The sequence below is a fragment of the Dasypus novemcinctus genome, chromosome 1, assembly GCF_030445035.2.
Source record: "Dasypus novemcinctus isolate mDasNov1 chromosome 1, mDasNov1.1.hap2, whole genome shotgun sequence".
Lineage (NCBI taxonomy): Eukaryota > Metazoa > Chordata > Mammalia > Cingulata > Dasypodidae > Dasypus > Dasypus novemcinctus.
In genome coordinates this window covers 14,193,855-14,218,826 of record NC_080673.1, presented here as the reverse complement: position 1 = coordinate 14,218,826, position 24,972 = coordinate 14,193,855, and the positions used below count along the sequence as shown (strand labels likewise).

Here is a 24,972-nt window from a genome sequence, read left to right as displayed (position 1 = left end):
TGGTTGATGGATACTTAGGTTGTTCCCATCGTTTTGCAAATGTGAATAATGTCACAATAAGCATCTGTGTGCAGATTTCTGTTTGTGTTACTTTTTTAGCTCTTATGGAAAATTCTGAGTACAGGAATTGCTGAATCATGGCTTTCTATATTTAGCTTCCTGAGGAACCACTAAACTGTCTTCAACAGATACGGTACCATTTTACAATCTCACCAATAGTCAAGGAGTATTTCTGTTTGTCCACATCCATTCCAGCATTTGTTTTCTGTTTTGTTCTGTTTTTTTAATAATGGCCATTCTATGGCATGTGCAGTGATACCTCATGGTCGTTTTCATTCACATTTCCCTATAGTCATTTTGATTTGCATTTCCCTAATAGTTCCCTAATGTGCTTTTTGACCATTTGTATTTCCTCTTTGTAGAAAAGCCTATTTAAAACTTTTCCCAATTTTTAAATTGTATTGCTTGCTCTTTTATTGTTGAGTTGTATGATCTCTTTACATAGAATGGAAACCAAACCTTTATAGGATGTGCGGTTTCTAAATATTTTCTCCATTTGAGTGGGCTGCCTTTTCACCTTGTTGATCAAGTTCTTTGAGTCACAGAGGTTTTTAAGTTTAAGGAAGTCCCATTATCCATGTTTTCCTTCATAGCTTGTGCTTTTAGTGTAAAGTTTAAGAATCCACCACCTACCACCAGGTCTTGAAGATGTTTTCCTACATTTTCTTCCAGAAACTTTATGGTTCTTGCTTTTATATTTAGGTCTTTGATCCATTTTGAGTTAATTTTTGTATACATCACGAGATAAGGGTCCTCTTTCTTTCTTTGGCTGTGGATATCCAGTTCTTCCAGCACCTTAGTTGAATAGACTCCTCTACCCCAGCTGGCAGTGTTTGAGAGCCTTGTCAAAAATCATTTGACCATAGATACGAGGATCTATTTCTGAAATATTATTTCAGTTCCATTGGTCTATAGGTCTATCTTTATCCCAGTACCATGCTGTTTTTACCACTGTAGGTAGGTAATAAGATTTAAAGTCTGGAAGCAAGAGTCTCCAACTTTACTTTTCCTTCTTAGGATGTTTCTGGGCCCCTTACCATTCCAAATAAATTTGATAATTGTGTTTTCCATGTGTTTAAAAATGCTGGTGTAATTTTTACTGGGATTGCATTGAATCTGTAATATCAATTTTTGTAGAATTGATGTTTTAAGGATATTTAGTCTTTTAATCCATAAGCATGAAATATTCTTCCAATTGTTTAGTCTTTTTAAATTTCTTTTAGCAGTGCTTTGTAGTTTTCTGAATACAGGTGCTTTACATTCTTAAGTTAATTCCTAAATATTTCCTTATTTTAGCTGCTATTATAAATGTAACTTTTTCTTAACATCCTCCTTAGATTGTACATTACTATTATATAGAAACACCACTGATTTTTGTATATTGATCTTATATCTTGATGCTCTACTAATTTCATTTATTAGTTCTAACAGCTTTGTGGTAGATTTTTCAGAACTTTCTAGGTATAGGATCATATCATCTGTGCATAGTGAATGTTTAACTTTTTCCTTTCTGGTGTGGATGCCTCTTATTTCTTTTTCTTGCCTGATTGCTCTACCTAGAACCACTAGCACTATATTGAACATCAGTGGTGACAGTGCACATCCTTTTTCTGTTCCTTATCTCAATAGGAAAGCGTTCAAGCTTTCACCATTAAGTACAGTGTTAGCCCTGGTTTTTAATGCACATGATCTTTATCATGTCGAGAAAGTTTCCTTCAGTACCTACTTTTTCAAGAACTGTTATCAAGAAAGGAAGCTCTATTTTATCAAATGCCTTTCTGCATCATTTCATGTGTTTTTCTTCTTTGATGTATTAATGTGGTGTTTTATACTGATTTATATTCTTGTGTGTTGAACCCCGCTTGCATGCCTGGTATAAAACCCACTCAATCATAATGAATAATTATTTTAATGTGTTGTTGGATTTGATTAGCAAGTATTTTGTTGAAGATTGTTTCATCCATATTCACTAGGGAAAAAGGTCTGTAGTTTTCTTTTTATAATAACTTTATCTGGCTTTGATATTGGGTCATATTGGCTTTATAAAATGAGTTTGTTTTGTTCTTTATTGTTCAATTTTTTGGAAGAGCTTGAATAAGATTGGTATTTCATCTTTTTTGAATGTTTGTTAGAACTCACCTGTGAAACCATCTGGTCCTGTGGAGCAGATTGATGATGGTTTCCATATCTTTAATTGTGATAACTTTGTTGAAGTCTTCCATTTCTCCTAGAGCCAGTGTAGGTTGTTTGTATTCCTAGGGATTTTTCCATTTGATCTAAATTGTCTACCTTGTGGCAAAGAGTTGTTCATAGTATCCTCTTATAATTTATTTCATTTCTGTGAAACAGTAATGTCCTTATTTTCATATTTTATGTCATTTATTTGCATCTTGTCTCTTTTTTTCTTTGTCTGCAAAGCCAGAGTTTGTCAGTTTTATAAATCTTCTCGAAGAAACAACTTTTGATCTTGTTAATTCTATTTTTTCTTTTTTGTTCTTGTTGTTTTTCTCAATTTCATTTGTTTCTGCTCTGGTCTTTGTTATTTCATTCTTTTACTTACTTTGGGATAAGATTTCTTTCTTTTTCTAGTTCCTACAGTTGTGTAGTTAGGTCATTGATTTTAGCTCTTTGTTCTTTTTGAATTTAAGCATTGAAAACTATCAATTTCCCTCTCTGCACTGCCTTTCCTGCATCCCATAGATTCTGATACATTTTGTTCTCATTTTCATTTGTCTCAAGATATTTACTGATTTCTCTCAAATTTTCTTCTTTCACCCACTGGTTATTTAAGAGTGTGTTGTATAAATGCCATTTATTTTTTAATTTCCCCTTTTTCCTCCTCTTATTCATTTCCCACATTACTTCATTATGATCAGAGAAAGTGCCTTGTATAATTTCAATCTTGTTGAATTTATTGAGATTGGTTTTGTGACCCAAGATATTGTCTATCATAGAGAAAGATCCATGAGCACTTGAAAAGAATACATATCCTGCAGTTCTGAGGTGCAAAGTTCTATATATGTTTATTAGGTTTAATCCATTATTATATTATTCAAGTTGTCTGTTTCTTTATTGATTCTCTGTCCTGGTTTTCAGTACAATGCAGAGAGTAGTGTATTGAAATCTCCAACTACTACTGTGCAGATATATATTTCTCCCTTCAGGTTTGCTAGTGTTTGCCTCACGTATCTTTGGTCATCCTGGTTAGATGCTCAAACATCTCCCTGATGATTTGCCCCTTTTATTAATTTATAATGTCCTTTCTTATTTCTAATAACAGTTTTGCTTTTAAAGTCTTCATCAAATGTAAGTATAGCTATTCTGGCCTTTTTTTTTTTTTTTTTACTGCATGTGTAGAATAACTTTTCTAGCCTTTTACTTTTCAAGTATCCTTGGGTATCCTTGGGTCCTTGGGTCAAGTATCCTTGGGTCTAAGGTCAGTCTCTTGGAGACAGCATATAGATGGATTATATTTTCTTATTCATTCCTCCATTCTCTGTCTTTTGATTTGGGAGTTTAACCCATTAACATTCAATTTTATTACTGAAAAAGCAGTTCTTAATTCACCAATTTTGATCTTTGGATTTTATCCATCATATTTTCTTTTCACCACTCTTTTGACATTTTTAGTATTTATACTGATATAATCTTCATTTCTACACTCTCTCCCAAGCCCTCCTGTCTTTTCTTCTCAGGATGCAGCACTTTCTTTAGTATTTCCTGCAAAGTCAGTTGGTTAGTTATAAGCTCTCTCAGTTTCAGTTTATCTGTGAATATTTTAAACTCACCCTTATTTTTTGGGCAATCTGATACATTTTATTTAGATAGTCATTATTACATTCATATCATTTCAAACAACTTAGAGAAATTACTCATGGACATTTTTCATCCTTTGTCATTTGTAGAGCTCTTATCAGCTCGCATATATATATGGAAGGGTCTTGCTTTCTAGAAACACTCTTGCTTCTAGGAAACTACCCTCAATTTTTAAAGACAATCTTGCCAGGTATAAGATTCTTAACTGGCAATGTTTTTTTTTTTGCAGTATCTTAAATATGTCATACCACTGCCTTCTGCCTCTGTGGTTTCTGACTAGAAGTGAGAACTTAATCTTATTGGGTGCATAAGTTATGCATCACTTGTTTTCTTGCTGCTCTCAGAATTGTCTCTTTGTCATTAGTTTCTCACATTCTGATTAGAGATTGTCTTGGAATAGGTTATTTGGATATCTTCAGATGTGAATACATTGTGCTCCCTGGACATGGATACTTACGTCCATCAATAGGGCTGGGAAATTTTCAACCCTTATTTCTTCAATTATTCCTTCTGCCCCATTTCCCTTTTATTCTCCTTCTGGAAACCCATGACATGTATGTTTGCACATCTGTTGCCATCAGTTAGTTCACTAAGACCCTGTTCAATTAATTCCATTCTTTGCTTTCAAATTGTTCCTTGTGCTTATCCAGTGTCATCTTTATTTCATCTCTTTAGCTATTGCATTTAATTTATTAAGGAATTTTGTTTGAACATCTATAGTTAGTTGTCTCAACTCCTCTATGTCATTGGGAAGTTTATGTTGTTCCTTTAACTGGGCTATATCTTCCTGTTTTTGATAGTGACTCTATATTTTTGTTGTTGTTGGCATTTAGATTGCTAGATGTGTTTATTCTAGGTGAAATTTCTCTCTTTAGTGTATGGTTTCCTTGCCCTTTCTCCCTTGCTGGTTGTGTAGTAGGAGAAGAGGAAGCAGTTGGTGCTATAAGCTGTGGAATCTAAAGGTGCCCACAATGTCCCAGGGACTAGTCAAGCTTCTCCCTCCTTTCTCCTTTCTCAGTGTTACAGACAGAACCTCGGCATTTGTAATAATGCAAGTCATGCAGGCCAAAATCATCTGTAGTTGCCCAGAGAGACCAATGAAGTTTCACACCCTTCATCTACTGTTTGGGGCAGGGACAGAGCTGTAGGAGTGGGCAGCAATCTATGACATGTGAGTCCAAAATGGCAGCAGTTGCCCAGGTAGACTAACATAGCACTGCCACCTCTGGAGTGCCCAACAATCTAATTTGTGTGGGCTGAATGTGCCTGTAGTTGCCCAAAGAAGCTGAGGGAGTACTGTCTATTCAGCATTTTGGGGATGGGAATGGAACTACCAATGTCCAACAATTCAATGCAATCCTGTAAACCAAGAGTACCTGCCGTTGCCTAGAAAGGCTGAGGAAACAACAGTGCCTTCCTGTCCAATTGGATAGTTGGGTAGATCCACAAGCATCCAACATTTCAGTCCTTGTGGGCTGAAAAAACCTGTTGTTGCCTGGAGACTAAGCAAACACCTGCCCACTCTTATCCTATTAGGTTAAGGGCAGATCCACAGATTCTTACCAGTCCAGGCTGTGTAGGCTGAAAATGACTGTGATTGCCCAGAAAGGCAGAAGAAACACAGTTCCCATCCTACCTTACTTGGGGGTGGGACTGAAGCTATAGGTGTCTACCTATTCAGTCTATTTGGGCCAAAAGTGCCTACATTTGCCCAGAGAGTCTGGGGAAACACAGCTCCTCTCCTATCCTATTGGAATGTGGGGATGGAGTCCCAGGTGTCCAACTAGTCAGTTTGTGCAGGCCAAATACATCTACAGTTACCTGGAACACAGGTGCAGGTCCTGCCAGCTTTCTTCCAGGAAAAGGTAGGGCTGGAGCCTAGGCCAAATCGGCAATGCAATCTGGGTGGAAAAAAGCTGATCATTAAGTCACTGTCTTTTTCAGTCAGACCTGCTTCCTTCATGCTGGGGGTGGAGTTAAAATGGCAGCTACTGGCCTCTTTCTGATTTGGACAAGTTCAAACTTTAGCTGTTCTTAGGATATACTTTAGCCAGCAGAATTTGCTAATTAGTAGTTGAAGTTGGTTCCCAACCATCTCCACCCCCCTCCCCTTATTTGGGAGATGGAGCTTCCAACTCCAGCCATAGAATAGCTCCCCACGTGGCTTGCACCACTTATGGAGGATAGGCACCAGCCTCCGTGGCATGGAGAGCTCTATTTATGAATCTTCTCTGCTAATGGGCAGTCTCTTCCTTTCATTCTTTCAAGGATGATGTAGGATTCTCTTTGGTCTTTGGCACCCCCAAACAGGTACTTTAGATAGCTCTCTGTGATTACTTACTGCCCTGTGAGATGAGCTGACTCTTAGAGCTCCTTATCCTGCCACCTTCTTGCCCCTTTGTCCCATTTAATTTGACATAACTATTTTAATAATATGAAAATTTTCTAAAAATAAAATTTATAGTAAAAACAGAGTGACCTAAGGCATCAATGACCATAGTAGATGGAGGAAAATTACTGCAAAGATAATAGATTTTACTAAAACAAAAAAGAAAGGAAAGATGGAAGGAATGAATGAAGAAAGGAAGGATCAACATCCCAATTGTCACCAAACTTAAGAATCTCTAAATTTATAGATTGAATTGAGCCCTGAGGTAGGCAGCAGCAGAGTAATGAATTAGGACTGAATTAAGACATAAAAACTCCTTTGCATTCAGTATTTACCCCTTTTGGTCAAAGTCTTTACAAAATGTACTGTTAGTTGGCAATTTATTATTAATCCATCAGTGCTGGGGAGTCTCATCCCTGGGCATCGTGTCCTGCATCTGGTGCAAGGCGGTGAATTTATACATGAGCTTGGCTTGGAGAAAGGCCACAATTGAGCAACAAGGAGGCCCCTCAGAAGGTAACTCTTAGGCAATATATATTATTAAGCCAAGTTTAAACTTCACCAGAACAAGGCTCATAAGATCAAGCATAAACATCAAGGGCCTGGCATATTGGTCCACCCTCCTTTTCAAGGCACTGCCTGAGTACTCCAGACATTCCCACCCCTCTGTGAGAGAAGGTAGCAGGACCCACCAGGATGGGAGCTGAATATTCTGCTGATTATACTGTGGGTCTCCACCCACCAAGACAATACCCCATGACCACACGCCATAAAGGCATGCCCCAGGTACACCACCCCACATATCACCCCCATGACTAATAACCCAGATCAGTTGTACCCCCTACTACAGCTAAAAACCTTCTGCAACACAAAACCTCACCAAAAACAAAACCATCAAATAACAATAATAATTTTTTAAAAAATTAAACCAAAAAAGATAAAAAAATAAAATTTTTACACTGTGTTCTTAATCACTGTAAGATTCCTTACCTTTTATGAATACTGACAATTTCTTCTATATGTTCCCCAGGGCCTATTTTATCAATTTTTTTCTCAAGAAGCTTTACATTGCAGAAAAGGCACATAGAATATTGAAGGGATTCCCATACACCCCACTCCCTCACACCCCAAATCCTCCCCTACCAATAACATCTTACATAAGTATAGCACGTTTGTTACATCGATGAACAAACATCGAAGCATTGCTGCTAATCATGGGCAGTGGTTTACACTATGGTTTACATTAGTAACAAATGTGTAATGTAATGTCATTTGTAATGACGAAATGTGTAATGGCCTGTATCTATCAATTCAAGATCACACAGAACATCTCATCTCCATTGCGCCAAAGATGTTCCATGTTCTACCCATTCATCCCTCCCCTCAGAACCTATTGCAAAAACTACAATCCAATTGTTAAAGAATAAGGTTGATAGTTACATACATTGATATTGAGGACCTGACATCCTAGTCTGTTTTCTTTTACTGGGCACTGACTATGTACTCAAGATGCTCTTGCCCCTCTATTTGAGACTCCAGGGTGGGAATTTGATATTTCCTTTTTTATCGTGTTGGGTCTACACCCTCTGAGATAGTACCCCATGCCAAGGTGAACACATTCACATTCCACAGAAGAAAGTTCCGATTGCACCTTTTCTCCCATACATCGCCACCACCAACCCCCTGCACCAGATTTCAAAGTGAGTTGGGAGGTCTTTACAGAGGAAAAGCTTATGCATATCTCACAAGGTTCTCACTGTCTGCCACAGTAAACAGTGCTTCAAGTAGGAGTGCTCCTGGGGGCTCTAGAGAAATCTAGACACTGTAGGCAGGACAGATAAACTCAGGAAGCTGGAAGCCTCCTGTCAGTGGGCCTTACCTTGGAATATATGGTAACCCATCTTCCCCAATGTATCAGAGTTAGATTCATTTATACTTTTCCTACACATGGTTCTTCTGCCCCATTTATTTGAACCTATAATTAGCACTATGCTCATTAAATATGTGTCCCAGGGACTTAATCTTCCAGCTGCTCATATGTTGGGTGATCCCTGAACCTCAGAGTTGCAGCCAATACTTACTCATCAATTCATCAGATTCACCCAGGTCAACTAAATACAGGATGATGATGGGCAGCATTCATCCCAACAAGCAGAGAGTATCTGCGACTGCAAGAAACACAATTCCATTCATCTGTTCCATGGGATCGAAGCCCCCACTCACTTGGAAGCAAAATGGGCATCACCATCCCCATCCCAAAGTCCTTAAGATAGAGAAATGAACAAATATAAGGGGGGAATGCAGCTATGGACTAAAGTAGACTTATTACTATTCTAGCAATGGAAGAACTTGTAACATTGATACAAAGACAGTGCTCACCAGAGGTTCTGAGAGAGGGAGAGGGAAGAAGAGGTATAACATGGGGTGTTTTTGAGACACTGGAATCATTCTGCATGTTATTGCAATGACAGATTCAAGCTAGTATACATCTTGTCAAACACTATAAAATTGTGTGGTACAAAATGTAAAACATAATGTAAACTATAGACCATGTTTAGTAGTTGTGTTTCACTATGTTTTCATCAATTTTAACAAATGTTCCACAGTGATGAAAGATGTTGGTGGGGGGAGGGTGTGGTGCGTGTGTGGGGCGGGGAGTCCCTATCTATATATATATTTTTTCTTTTACAATTTAATATTCAATTTAATATTTTAGAAACTTAATGAAATATATAACAGAATCAAAACATTTAAAATAAGTACACTTGTTACACACTCAAGTAATTCATTTAAATCATAACTACGGAATATGAAAAATAAATTCATAAAGTGTAATTACTTTAAAATATGCCACTTCCACTATTGTAAATACTTTACATTTACATATAGATTCTACAGTGGAAGCAGAAACTCTCTAAAAACATTATCTTAAAATCTTGAGGTGCATATTAGAGCCACAGGCAATATATGACATATAAAATTGCAGTGCAGACATTTCAAATTTGGCATTTCACTGGTACACATACAATGACCAAGGTATATAATCACTGTACAGTGCCTAAACATTCCAGTAAGAACCATTATTTTCTTAATGTAGAACAATAATTACATATGCTACAAGGAGCAGTGAGGTTAGTAATTCTACAGGGTATGTCCTGACATAATTTTCAAACTGTACAATAACACAAATAACTTTAAGGCCATATTTCATTTGCTGATTAATGGACAAAAGGCAATGTAATTTATTTTCAAGTATTTTCTTGAAAGTCTGTGCTCATAAAAATCATGAAAAGTTAGAAAGACTGCTAAATCATAGACACTTTAAATATATCTTACAATATTGTTTGTACAAAAATACAAGTTAAATATAAACAAAAAGCAATCATGATCATTTTATGCAGATCTGTTTTATGTGATATTTAGTTATATAAAAAAGTTTCTTGGTTCTGTTATTTGTGAAAAGATCAATACCATATTGAATCTCTGGTGGCAAAGGGCCCTAAAAAGCTTACTTTAGCATTTATCTTCTACAAGGTTAAGTCTTCTAGATAATGATCACTTAATAAAAAAAGGAAAAAAGGGGCAGTATGTCCATAAACCAATGAAAAATTTGGCTATAATGTATCTTAAAACACAAACCCTACACATTTGTACAATAAACTTGATCTATGTATACACACACACTCAATCATAAAACAATGCCTAATGAGGTGCTGCTTCCAGTTCGATATTCAGGTTTGCATTTTTTCTTACTTCATCAAATGAATAGCTTTTTTGTCAACTCTCCTTTCTTGAAGACAGTATGTAGAAGATCATGACCATATTCCTCAAGATCTCCTTTTCCTTCCTCAAGATCTCCTTTTCCTTCCTCAAGTGTAACGAGATTTCCAGCTCGTGTCCTACGTAAAGATAATCGGCCTTTTCAGGACCTTTTGTTGGGATCAGCAACTGGATCCTTGAAGACATTAACTGCAAGGCTGTTGGTTACGGCGTAACTACACTTGTAGGAACAATTCAAGATATCTCTTGTTAACATCTGTAGCAAAGCTCCACCAGAACTGAAGGAAACATTTTCAATACTCCATTTTTTTTGCTTCATGCCTTCTACAATCTCTTGTAAGGTATTAATATCTACTCCATTCCTTTGAATAGCTCTAAGATAAGGTGGCAGCAATTTGTAGCCCTTTGAGTTCTCAGTATCCAGGAACTTCTTACTTAAAATATCTAAAACCTTTAATAGAGTGTCAAGAGAATTTCCAGAATCAGGTCTGATCATCAGAGGTGCTTCTGTACTTCTTGATACTATTAAAGGTCTTAGGTCTTCATCCCAAATTTTCTCACATACGTTATAAACGTCATAGCTTTCGCTGACAGCCAATACAGGCACTGATGAAAACTGCGTTACTATATGTTCAAAAGCATCTTTTTCATGGTCTTTCCCCCAAGCCATTATAGTACTGTGTTCTGCTGCTGGAACAGAATAGCCAGGGACAGGCTCTTTTGTTCAACAATATTTTTTAATTAAAGTAATTCCTGCTACCATATCTGTTCCTCTGAGGTTAACCAAATGAGCAGATGCTCCTAGGCCAGCAGTCTCTCCTGAAGAGAGCCCTCTGGAGCCCAAATCAAGTAACTTGTATTCCAGACCATCTAAGCTGCCAGAAGTTTCTAACAAATATTTGGCCAATATTTTCTTCTGCTCTCTGGAATTCGTGGCCACTGTGACTGGATACCAGGACGGAAAAAGAATTAGTCTCAACCCAAGTTGTAAACCAGTAACACTCCGGATCTGTGTTTTCCACTGTGAAGAGAACGTTTCCTTTCGGAACGACAGAGCCCCCAGGAACAGCTTCTACTTCTGTTAGAAGATGCCCATCACCCTTCTCAAGAATGTAGTTCCACCCTTTTTCATTCAAGACATCATCTTGGAAATGCTCTTTGTCGACCTCTTTAGCTTCCTGGATTTTCTCTTTGGTCCCTACTTGACCTTTTAAGTCCTTACTAAGAATGCACTGCAACCCATAAAATACTGTTTCCTCGTATTTCACCATCCTTTCTTTGGAGTTTTCAGTCTCCTTTTCACAGCATTCAAAGTAAGAATAAACTTTGCTTGTGCTGGGGGGATACTGCGTATAGTGAGTAACCTGGTAGGAATCCAGAAGGATGTTGAACTAGGCTTCTGCGCAGCATTCATCGCAGGCGGAGTGGGGAGCCGCGCTGCCGGCTCCACGGAGCAGCTGCAGGGAAGGAGAAAGCAGGCCTCCCCGGCTCTGTGGACCCCATCACGCCTGGTGGGAGCAGGTGGGGAGAGGGGGGAAACGGAGCAGCGAGGAGGGCCCGGGGAAGGAGGTCCGCGAGCCGTGACGCCGCCCCACGGCATGTATTTTATTTGTTGTTACATTTATGGGGTCTAAACCTCCTGTAAGAATAATAGAAAAATGAATTTAAAAAGTCTGAATTAAGAATATCTGTGAAAATGGAGTTCATCTCTATTTTGAGTAGGTTATATACATTTGCAGTGATAATCGTGTGGGTTTAAATATGGTGTTATTATTAAGCTCCTTTATAAAATATATTTTTGCTAAAGTATTTTTAATCTGCCTTTACCTGAAAATTCCCACTAAATATGTCAGATTAATAATCGCTTATTAATTGAAAGTACTTTGCAATTTATTTCATTTAGCTCTGTATTAGACTGCTATCATAAAACAATTAAAATGTATTCATGTAGAGTAGGTACAGAAAAAAATTTTAAAGGTAAAATGTAAAGACATCTATAAAATATTGACAGAAGAAAAACATTTTTCTGAACTTGAGTGTTGAATTGTCTTTAAAAATATCACCAATTTGACTTGCATGCCAGACAAATCCCTGCAATACTTCATAAGCCATGAATGAGAAAAAGGTATAAAGTAGTATAACTTGATATTTTCTCTAAGTTGAATGTGTCAGATTTCAGGCTCATCAAATGATGAACTGTTTGATGAGGAAAGGAGTGAAATTCACCATCACTCCTAACCCATGTATCCCATATGCAGCCCTGTTAGGGAGACAGGAAAGAAGACATGGAGACAAAAGAAGAGGGGACTCTGCTTCTGTCAGATACTAGAGGGTGTTATGGTATGCGTCTACAGTGCAAATGGACAAGTGATTTTTTTTTTTAAAGATTTATTTAATGCCCCTTCCCCGGGTTGTCTGTTCTCCGTATCTATTTGCTGCATCTTGTTTCTTTGTCCGCTTCTGTCGTCGTCAGCGGCACGGGAAGTGTGGGCGGTGCCTTTCCTGGGCAGGCTGCACTTTCTTTCCACGCTTGGCGGCTCTCCTTACGAGGGTGCACTCCTTGCGCATGGGGCTCCCCTACGCGGGGGGGGGGGGGGGGGGGGGGGACACCCCTGCGTGGCGCGGCACTCCTTGCGTGCATCAGCACTGCACGTGGGCCAGCTCCACACTGGTCAAGGAGGCCCGGGGTTTGAACCGCGGACCTCCCATGTGGTAGACCGATGCCCTAACCACTGGGCCAAGCCCATTTCCCGGACAAGTGATTTTATCTCTCTTTTATTACTTCTTATTAAAAGACCTATGCCTATCTTCAGGGGAGATAAGCTTTGCAGGTTTGATCACCTTATTGCCATTGGCAAGAAGCAATTTTCCTGCTTTAATCCAGAAATGTTAACACATTTTAATTTTATAAGAACTATATAAATACAACCCAATATAAACATAATAGAAAAAAATACCAATAGCTTCAGCTGGATAAGATGTTCTTTTTTGTCCTCTTCTGTCGTTGTCAGTGGCACGGGAATCTGTGTTTCTTTTTTGTTGCGTCATCTTGCTGTGTCAGCTCTCCGTGTGTGGGGCACCATTCCTGGGCAGGCTGCACTTCCTTTCGCGCTGGGCAGCTCATTCATTTATAAAGGACTCCAATAGTTAGACTCTTCAAAATAGGTTATTACCTGTAAGTTGTTCACTTTTAGAATTGCTCTCATTTAAGGGATCCAGTCAATTTTGTTCTCCACACACTATGTGAAAAGAGCAAAGATGGAGTAGATATATCATGTGTACAGGGTCAATAACTAAAGGTCAGACTTAGTTCACCCTGTGTGATTACCATTTACTAAGTCTTGCTTTTCTGCCCCTTCATAAGCAATTTCCTGGAAAACATACCAAGAAGAAAGTGCTTGCTTCATGCATTGTTTATTCTACAATTTTGCTGATGATCTTCCCTCCATTTTCAACAATCAGCACCTAGAAATTTCTGTATAACTAAAAATCCTTAAAAGTCATTTTGTTATTCTAAACCCTGCTTGGAAAGTTTCTTCCCCACTGTGCTTAGGAAATTAAACATGCTTCAGACCAAGTCTTCTAGCTTCATTACTATCTAGCTTCACAGCTAATAACCACTAAGAGAGCCTTAGCAATCCTTTAACTATCCTCTTTGTATGTTAAACATTCCTTTTACCCAGAAGGCTTCTTCTAACACTTTCCTAATGATATCTGACTGCTCATTTTTCAGTAGTCATTTTGTCTTTCTAAACGAAGCAAAAATCCATGCCAAACCCCTCCCGCATGCTCTTTGCGGTTATGTTTACAGTTTGTGTTTCATCTGCACACATTTCATCAGTCAAATCAATGTGTTTACTTTACTGTGCGTTTATGAATTTTTAAAAATTTTTGTAGGTATTGTTGCTAAATTTATAAGATTTTTTTTTGTTTGTGTATGCCATAGAAGGACCAACTTGAAATGATGTCTATAAAACTAGGTCTCATTAAATTCATGTTGCAAAAATAATACATATGAAATATAATTGATATTTGACTTCAGACTCAGAAATATTATATGTACTTAGACTAAATTTAAATTAAGAAGAAAGGAAAAAGTTGGACTTGCACATTTAAAACAATAATTGCTGAAAATTGATCAGCATTAATAATATATTCAATTTCCAAATATTTTGCTGCAAAGGATCCTATGTTTCAGAACAGTTCTGCAAAGTGAGTGTTATCTTTTTCCCATTTTATGGATGAAAGATAGGAGGGGCAGAGATATTTCAAGGTTGATCTGGTTTTAAATTTTTCAACTGTTAATGAGTCACAATCAACACAATGGTTAGGTCCAATGGTCTATTAACAAAAAAAGATACAAATAATCTTAATGATGTTGGTAAAATTAAGTACATCTAATTTGGAGAAGATGCATTGATAAATGTTTTTATGCAACATTTATCAAAAAAAGTAAAGGGGCTCAAAACCAAACAATAATTACATAATATATAACATATAAATAAGATGAATAATGGAAGATATTTTTGAGAAAATTTTATAATAGAGTGATTTCTCTAATTCATGTATCACCACTTTTATATGAGTAGTTTTATTTCTGAAGAAACATGGAAAAGTTCTCTCCTGACCAGGTAAATCCCTGAATCCCTGTATTAAAAGAAAAAAATTTATTCTCTTACTAATCCAGTTGAAATATTGTTATATGTGTAAAGTGCAGTTTTATAAACTATCTTTGATCCTATGGGCTATGTGTCCAATTCACCCTTACTTAAAAGGAACCTAGTTATATTGGTTCAAGGTCCACCATTACCTGGTTTGGCCTCATTATAATAAATTACATCTTCAAAAACACTCTTTGCAAATAAGGTCACATTCACAAGGGGTTTGGTCTTGAATATGTCTTTTTGAAGTGACAATTTAACACTTAATACCAGTATGTAACTAAAGTAAAAAATATTTCATTGAAGAAGTTAGAATATAAAGTAAAAATATTTACTTTAAAAGCAAAAGTATTTTGCTTTTATTAATGAAATACAGTCTATTAAAAGATTCTTTTCATTGAAGAAAATTCCAACACTGTCCTCATTTGGGACTAAATAATTTAATATTGCTCTTGTTACCATAAGGACGGCTACTTCTAATAGACAGGCACGCCCAATCCTGCGCTACAAAGGACAAACATATCTTTTAGTGAGAAGGTTATTTATTGCGAGTGTACAGGCAAGAAACTGGGGGAATCTTCCCCAAAGCAGTTTAAAGGTAAATGCTAGTGGTCTTGTGAGGAGGATACATGCACTTTATTAGACCTGTGTTGTCTCAAGTACATCCACCCTGTCCTTGATTTCAGTGGCTAATAAATCTAGGTTTAGCAGGTACAAGGCCTTCCTGGCTCCTTTCTCAGACAGTCGCTCAAGGATAGCAAACTTTTAGTTTCTGGGAAAAGCTACAGATTTACACCACTCTGTTTCGTTTTGCGTTGAGATGTTACATTATTCTGGTAAGCAAACCTGAGAAAGTCTGGCTAATACCAGGGAACTAAGTGCAAAGGATAAACTTCTGAGATTAGATTAATAGAAAACCAGCAGAATTCTAAAACAATCACAAGTTTTAGAATTTTCAAAGCTGCTTAAGTGAAGAAATTCAATAAGCCCATTTTCCAGCTCTCACTCTGTCACAATTACTGGCATATCTATCCCAAAATTCAGTGGTAATGTTAACGACATGTCTTTTCATTACTCATTGTCAAGTTTTCATTGAGGTTAACAGAGAAGTACCATCACACCACTGGATTAAACTTCAGGAAACCTCTGAAGGCCCTGGAAGCTACCTATTTTCATGCAGAAATCTTTGAAAGACTGTAACAGAAATGGAGCTGAGATTTTGTGGAGCTTGGTAGCTTCTTCGCTTTCTATTTTTATTGTTGATTCTTCATGCCTTGAACTTGGCAGTGTCATCTTATTTCTTTAAATGCTGACCCCATGTGTATAACTTCATCTCTTGGTAGCACTGAATTTTTCTGCTTTTCAGGTAAATCAGGTAGCTAAAAATGTGCTTAATCTTACAGGCAGTGTCAAGTGGAGCCCAAGTGACCTGGTCCTAGGGTCAGCTTCACTACCATGTGTCTTCAAATGTCAGTGTCTCTCTTTCTTCCATGGTAAAAAAAAAATAATCCTATCTATTTTACTTCTTTCCTAGAAGTTTACGAAAACTAACAGAGCTAATATGTGAGAGAGATATTCAATTGGATAAAAAGGGAAAGGACCTATTTAGTCACTCTGAAATAACATTGGCACTTGTTAGAATGTAATTTAGTGCATGGTAATAAGTGACTCGTCAACTTAACCTTTGGATTTAGAAGGCATGAATCAAAGAACACCACCGCAACGAAACAAGTTTTTATTCATTTCTCCATAAAGTCTTTACCTTTCAAAGAAACCCTCACTCAACACGAATGGGCTTTTTATTTCCTGACCAAGCAGATTTTGAAGCTCATACACATATCGTAATGCTTTCCTTTCCTTCTCCACACTAACCTCCACCTTTGTGTGTGCATGTGTAGATGTGTGTGTGTGTGTGTATGAGACCGGGGCGGTGAGGGGGGGAGAGGGAAGGGGTGTGAGAGAGAAAAAGAGAGAAATTGAGTGTTTATGCCAAATGAATTTATTATCTTATTATAAAACTGGTGGGATCTATTAAGTAGTAGAAATTATATCTCCCTGGAAAGTAGCAGAAAATTCTTTGAGACATCCATTTGCCTTCTTGTTTGCAGCTCATTTCTAATCTCCTTTTCCTTTAAAAATATTTGATCACTAACATGGAACTCTTGGTTCACACTGATATTTTACTGACTGTTTTCCATAATCCTATATGTAAGACATAGAGCTTAGGCAGAGTATTTTTAATTAGCCAATAAGCTTTAGAAAATCAGAGCTCAGAAATGTTAAGTATAGTAATATTCAAACTAATGAATTTCTTTAATAAAAGGGATATATGCAATGACAAAAATATATTGAAACGTTCAGATGATTTCATATATGAAACTGAAAATTACCACAGTTTATTATACTAAGTACACCTACTCCTCTTCCCAGAATAGTGAATAGCGTGTACTACTAAATAGATTACTTCATACTCAGTATTCACCCTGAACAAAATATCAGCACAACTAGGACCAACATCACAAAACATTATAAACATTTCTAAAAATTTTGTTATAGATTTACTGAACTTTTCTGTTGTTAAAAAAAAAAGACAGAAAGTTCAGGAGTTGACAGCCAATTTTGTTGTAACATATTCTTCAATTTCTGACAAGGACTAAGTATTCCATATCAGATAAACTTTTCAAATGTTAGTTGTGTCCTTACAACACAGACTAAAACTCTTTAGTTCATTGAGAGAAACTATGGAAGTCATTAAAAAAACCTATTTTTAGACTTTTAAAATTTTTTATTTAAGATTATCCATAATAAAATATCCCAATTATTCTTATTAGGACATGTAAAGTATTACAATTGGCCAAATGCACATTTATCACACAGAAAGAGGTCACTGCCCAGGCTTTTTTCTTGACTAAAAGTAATTTCATTATAAAAATTAAATTCCATAAGCTTTCCCATCATTTTTATATGTTGCCATGCCTGTTTCTTGCTGTGATTTCATTTATGGAATGCAGCAGAGTAAATTTATGAATTCTTCACAAATTCAACAATTCTTCCTAAATAACTACATATTTAATTTAATTTAATTAGGAAATTGATTTGTTTTGTCAGATGTCTTTCCATAGAAACCACCCTATTTTACACATGTGTTCATTGATTTAAGTCCAGCAGAAGCTAGTACAATGTAATAAACATATGGGAGAGTCAAATTACAGGTCCCATTGAGGGAAACCAGCTCGATCATATCAAGCAGAATTTTGAATCTCTGCTCTTCTTTTTAGCCATTTTTCACATTTATATCTGTATCTATGACATAGCATGACCTGCTCTCTCTTTTAAAGTTGAATTTATAGTATGTACATACATATATATGTATTTCAAATATACAACTAATGCACAATCCTGAACACACAACCCCACCTCCGTCACTCTAAACGATTTATAATGTTCCCTCTGCTCTTATGGTCCATGTTCAAGACTCAAAATTTAGGTCACAATCATCTTATTCATGGACTGAGCTCTCATGCCCATCCATTAGTCAGGGAACAGACGTGAGGAATATCAGTCATCTATGAGTTCAGTAGTAGAACTTATAGCCCTGTGTCCCATTTGCCTGAGGACAAGCAAAAAGGAGAGTGATATATGCCAGACACTCAAACTTACGCATGCCCATTAGAAATTTATTTAAAAATATTTCAATTCAGTTACTCAGTGTTTCCTTAAAACAAGCATGGAAATGGGGAGGGGGGCTGGGTAAATGATTTTGAACTATATTTATTCTAGCTAAAGTTTCATAATATTTGTGGATTAAGTATTGTGGAGATGATTACTTCCTCTTTGTTACACAAGCTTATCTTTCCTAACATACCCACCACTGTGGTCTCTTCAGCTGCTTAATTTCTGGTGGTTTCACAGATGCACTATAAGCAGAAATAGGTCCACCAGAGAAGACGTTAGAGATCCCTGTTATGATTCAGCTCCTTCCTTCAGAGGCCTTGTATTAAGAGCAATCCCACACATGCATTTACTCACACTCTTTTTCTCTTTAGTGTCTACTACAGAATAATTTGGAAACCTCCAAAATTTTTGATTTCCTATCTTTCCAGAGAACATAAAATATCTTTCCAGAGAACATAAAGTATCTTTTACAAAGAGGCCTTTGGGAATTCCCTTTTCTCTAGGTGAGTCAGAACTTCCCTTATAGCCTTTCCTCATATCCCACCAATGATTCCATGATTTGTGTTCACTTTATGAAATGTGACCTCTTTCCAAGTAACAGATTTCATTTCAGGAAGACCTATGGTCAGCAGCCTCCCAGAATACATACTCCCCCACAAAATAGACAGGACTCTAGCTTCCTGAGAGCGTAAGGTGAATTCCATTTCTTTTGCCCACAAATCCATTCCTTTTTTCTCTTCAACAGGTCCTGATTATACACTTTGGACTGTTTGTTGATTGGTTGGCTAACTTTCTTCTCCATGCTATCGGTGAGTGGGGATACTTTCAAGTCTTCATGACGTTTATGTCTTCAGAGTCCATTTCCTTTGTGAATATTGTTTGCACTCATTGACTTACAGTACTCACCTGGGATTATGTTTGAAAACTGGTCTTCAATATTGATTTCCTATTTTGATTTCAATACCTACTTTTCTAAGATCTGACCAAATCACCTCTGCAACTACAATTCCATGATTGTTTCATATTAAAATTATTAGAAAAATTAGAGGATCTCTGGATAAAAGATTGCCCTCTATTCATTAGAAAATACAAAGGACGCTGGGAAGGAAGTGAAGTAAATGGATTTCTAAAGAAAATCAAACACTCCATGACTGTATTTTACAAAGATGGCTGAAGTAAATATATATTACCCCTACACTCACACATTCTTCCTAAAATGGGCTACTGATACCACTTCATGGAGAGGGAGGGTCTATTTGTTGTCCTTGAATAGGGGTAAGCATTGGAACTTGCTTCTAATGCAAGAAATCCAAGTGAAATGACACAGCATGACTTCCTAGCTTAGGCCATAAAAGATAATACAGATTCCACAAGCTATTTTTCTCTGTGCAATCATTTGTGGCTATTGGGAGCCCTGTGCTGATAGGTAAGAATTGGACATTTTCGTTCTTGCCTGCTGGTAAAAATCATGAGGCTAGACAGAGATGGAAGGGCTTGAGTAGCCCACAGTGTTCCAGTGTGTGTTTTCCCAGTTCAGATACTGCATATGAGAGTGTCCTTCAAATTATTCTTAACCCCTTCTTCCGTACTGTTCTTACTGTCACCTGGGGCAGGAGAGAGAATCTGTCCCTGCTGAGCCCTCCCCAGAGTTATATTCAGGAGGAAAATAAATGATGGAGGTATTTTAAATGACTCAGATCCAAGGGTTTCTTTTATTTTTTAATGTAGCAAAAGATAACTGAAACAAGGAAATTAAAAGAAACATTCAATGAAACAAGCGGTTATCTAAAAAAAGTCACGAACACACTGGAATTTTAACCAAATCAAAGGAGACTGTTATAAGTGGACATGATTCTTAAAAATTATAAAAGAGAAATCAGAAATGACCAAAGAAAGGTCCATCATAAGTGATCAAATCAGCATTCTTCTATTTAAAAGAACAGGGCCTGGGAGTGTAGGGAAGATGAGATGTGAATGCAAAGTCATGATACATATCACAATTGATATTTTAACAGAAGCAGGAGTTTCATGTGTAGAAAATAGTCAATTCTTCAACCAAATCTCCTGTACAGTTGAAAGGAAAGAAATGTTAAATCTCCAAAAGAAGATATCTTATGTGCTTTCATTGCTAGAAGACTGACCTCCTGCCGTGTATAAGAGGGAGATAATATCAGCAGAGGTGATGAAAAACTACACTGAGAAAGTGAGTAAATGCAAGCTCCATGATGTGCAGCTCATGGACCCTCTTCTTAACATTTTCTTAAACAAAAGGTTCCCAAGTAATAACAGATTCCTAAACACTTCTGGAATGAGGAGAAATTGTTCCTTGAAAAAAGAGAAATGTTTAGAAGGCATTCATCTGTGTAGTAAAGCATACTTAAAGTGTAGATTTGCTGAAACATGAGCATAATGAAGTGATAAAAGAATCACAAATGAATAAAACAACTGAAAATGAGATGGCATAGCTCAGAAAACTATTGAAGAATTCCATTGTAGATATAGAGCTATTAAAAACAGACAAGATATGCAAAAATATAGAGATGTAAAAGTTAGATTTGAGGAAATCAGCCAATATTGAATTGAAAGTACATATTCTTAAACATATTAGGAGCAACATGATAATTATTGTCATAAAGTAAAGAAATTGAATACATCTGTAAGACAATTTAGAGTTAAATACAATTCCCAACATGTCCAGTCACACCTGCATAACTAAATGTGACTAGGGAAAACCCACAATCATATAATTTTTTAATCCCAGAAAACTGAATGGAACTGAAATAAATTAGTTGAATTTCGCAACAAATCAAGTTAAACATTTTAGCACCGTAATACAATCACTGACTCCTATGTCTCTTTCCTAAAAGATTGGTGAACTATTATAAATTCTTACTCTTTCCCTTGAATTTTTCAACATTTTTTGCAGGATGAATTCAGTTTGTTCACACAGATTTTCATCATTTGTTTTAAGACTATAAAATAGGTAATAGGAGTCTTTGTGTTTCCTATGTCTCCTCAGTAACATGTTTATCAGTTTTATAATAATCATTTCCTTTTTTTAATTTATTGAAATATATCACTGATATATAAACATACATAAACAGTAAATGTATAATACTTGTGAACTTACAAAACAAACATATATAACATCAAACAAACTTATATAACATCTCACCCTACCACCAATGGCTTGCATTGTTTTTAAACCTTTTTAACTAATGATTATGTATGTTCATATATAATAATCATTTCTTTTTTACTTAGCTCTAAAGAGTAAATTATATCAAAATTATGGGACATTTTAAGTAAGAAATAATGTACTGATTATAGAAATATGCTGATAATCCTTAAATTCACTAATGACAATAATGATTCTAAAAAATGTGAAGTATTAAGTAATTTTGAGAAAATCACATTTTTTTCTTTTTTTTTATGGCCATTATTTACTTCCATAATTCTGTCCTTTCCACTATACCCAATTGTTTGTTTTTTTGTTTTTTTTTCTACCATGTAGTAGTATTATGACTTGGTTCTCAACTCACTAAAGATAAATAAGCTTATTAAAATACTTAAGGATAAAACAAGACATGATGGTGAATTTCATGTGGCAACTAGGTTAAGTTATGGTGTTTGTTCACTTAATCATGTAAGTATGGGCCTGATTGTCAATTGAGGGTATTTTCTGGATATAAATAATCACTAGAGTGTATCCCTGTGTAATTACATCTTTAATCAATGAAAGAGACTGTCTTCAACAATGAGAAGTCTCCATCTTACTCTACTGTTTGAAGCCTTAAAAGAATAACTGATGATTTCAGCCAGAAGGAATTTCTATCTCTGCTCCAAATAGCAAACTTCTGGGAAATTCAATGTCAAAATCATGAAGGTTGCAACTTGGAACATGCCCTACGGAATTCAGGCATGCCAAATTCCACAGTCACCTGAGATAATTCCAATAATAAATATCTTAACATTTATATATAACATAATTTAATATCATATCATATAATATCAGTATATATTATATCTTGGAAAACCTGACTAAAATACAAGGTTTGCCACTACAAAGTAAAGATTTCTTATAAAATGCATGTACAAACTTAGCTAAAGTATAAATCGGATGATGCTATTAGGAAAAAAAGACATTTTTAACATGTACATATCACATGGCATATCCCACCACATTGCAAAGGATATTTTTAAGTTTCATAATAAGTAGACATGAAAAACTACTCAGATGAACCCAGTATAGTAAGAATATCAATCAAAATTTAAATGCCCCTTCCAACTAAACAAAGAAACTTATTATTGCTTTTTGAATTTGCTCAGGTGAGTTTATATTTATAATACCACTTAAGAGTATTCTAAAAAAAATAAATTTAAAGGAGAAAAATGAAATTTCATTAAGGAAAACATTCAGGGTAATGGATATCATGAAATTAACACCTGTAATTACATGACTTTAAAATTATCTAGAAAGTATGAACTTTGAGGAAAAATGACATCATTCAATATAGAAAGTAGTAGACAAAATAAGCATAACAATCATATTCATAAAGGCAAAAAATGCAACATAATATTCTTAATTTTTAAAAAAAAAATTGTATTTCTAAAATAGAGCCAGGAACATTTCAGGAATTCAGGACTCAAAGATTAAAGTATGGTTTATTCACTTACTTTTCAATCATCAATTAGGTGATTGTCTAACTGAGACAGCACCACTATTCTCAGTACTCAACATATTGCAGTGAATAAAACAGACAAAACGTTCTGATTTCTGGAACTGACCTTCTAGAGGGGCTACAGAAAAGCAGCAGGGAATCAATAGGTTAACAAATAGAATGTGAAATGGAAAAATAAATCAGTAAAGTGGCCTATGGCTGATAAAAGAGTTGAAGGGTATACTTTGAAGTATGTTTGTAAGAAAAGAACTATTTGTAAAGATGGCCTTTTAGCAAAGTGAAGTGAGAGCCATGCGGCTACCTGAAAGAAGGGCATCTTAGACCTACTCAGAGGTGGGCTGATGCCTGATGAAGGAACATACTGGTGAACTGTGGAGCTGCCAAGAGGCCAGTGGGGCTGGAGTAAATTTGCTAGACAGGACTAAGAGCCCCTTTGAGTTGTTTGTTGTGAAATGATGAAGATATCCATCTAAGGCATCTTAGGTTTTCCCCAACATATATCTGCATCTGCAGAATATAGACTATAGATAGTTGATCTCACATAGGGGTAAGGATTTTTAGATAGAACCTCTTACAGAGTGAGGAGCAAGTGAACTCAGTGAGTATGCAAGTAAATAATTGCAACATTGGACCATGAAATTTAAAATGTATTGACAACACAGGGGGTGGATAGCATGCAGTGTCAATGGATTATAAAGTGTGTAGAATTGATAGGGTTTTGGAGTTGAGAGAGAATGATATTTCTTCTCTCCCCTCAAGATGTTCAAAATTAACCGTGGAAGTCAAAGCACACACACATGCATATGCAGCACTCACAGAGACACTCAAACACACACAAGTACTCAAACCTAAATAAAGCCATTTAAGATGGTAGCTGGGAACCCAAACGCAAAAATAATACCAGAAAATAAGGCCCCAGGAGAACAAACTTAAAGCAGAGCTAATGGAGGAGGACTGGAGGGACAGGAATAGTTAGCAGATATCATCAGTTTCATGAACTTTGAAAGACAGAACACAGATGGAATCATAGTGTCAGAATAGTCACATAATATTCAAGTGTGCAAAGGGAAACACAATTCCGTATATATTTTTCCACTTCTATAGAGGAGTCAAAGTTCAAGATAGTTTCAATATTTTGTTGTTTTCTGCATATAAATTTACGTCATTGATTAGATTACTTAGTATGATTTGATTCATTTAGCTGGTATTGTGAATGCAATTTTTTCTTGAATATTTCATCCAATATTTCATGACTAATTTATTTAAAAACTAGTGATTTTTTCTAGTTGATCTTTTATGCTATCAATTGGTTGGATTTATTTATTAGTTCTAGGAGCTTTCTTCTGGATTTTTCAGGATTTTCTGTATGTAAGTCAGGTCTTATGTAAATAGGGAAAGTTCTACTTTTTTCTTTTCTATTTAGATGTCTTGTATTTAGTTTTCTTGCCTAATTGATCTAGCTGGAACTTCCAGTTTAATGTAGATTAAGAGCAGTGACAGTGAGCATCTGTCTCGTTCTCATCATATAAGGAAACCTTTCAGTGTTTCATGTTTGAGTGTGATGTTAGCAGTGATTTTTATATATGCCTTTCTATCATGTTGAGGTTTCCTTCTATTCCTAGTTTTCTAAGTGTGTTTTTAGACATAAAGTGGTACTAGATCTTTTCAAATGCCTTTATTGCATTAATTGAGGAGATCATGTGTTTTTCCCCATTGTTCAGTTAACTTGGTGTATTGTATTACTGAATTTTCTTATATTGAGTCACCCTTTTATGCTCAGGATAAATCCCCATTGATAATAGTATATAAATATTTTCTGTGTTTTTAAATTCAGCTTGTCAGTATTTTCTTAAGGATTTGTACATCTCTATTTTTAAGGAATAGTAGTCTGGAATTTTCATTTATTGTA

The 24,972-nt window shown here is 36.0% G+C and overlaps 1 pseudogene; it reads right to left on the bottom strand.

The window, feature by feature from the left end:
- Window positions 1–9,967: 9,967 nt before the first annotated feature.
- Window positions 9,968–24,972, bottom strand: part of LOC101429872 (nicotinamide phosphoribosyltransferase pseudogene) — a 38,432-nt pseudogene continuing 23,427 nt past the window's right edge.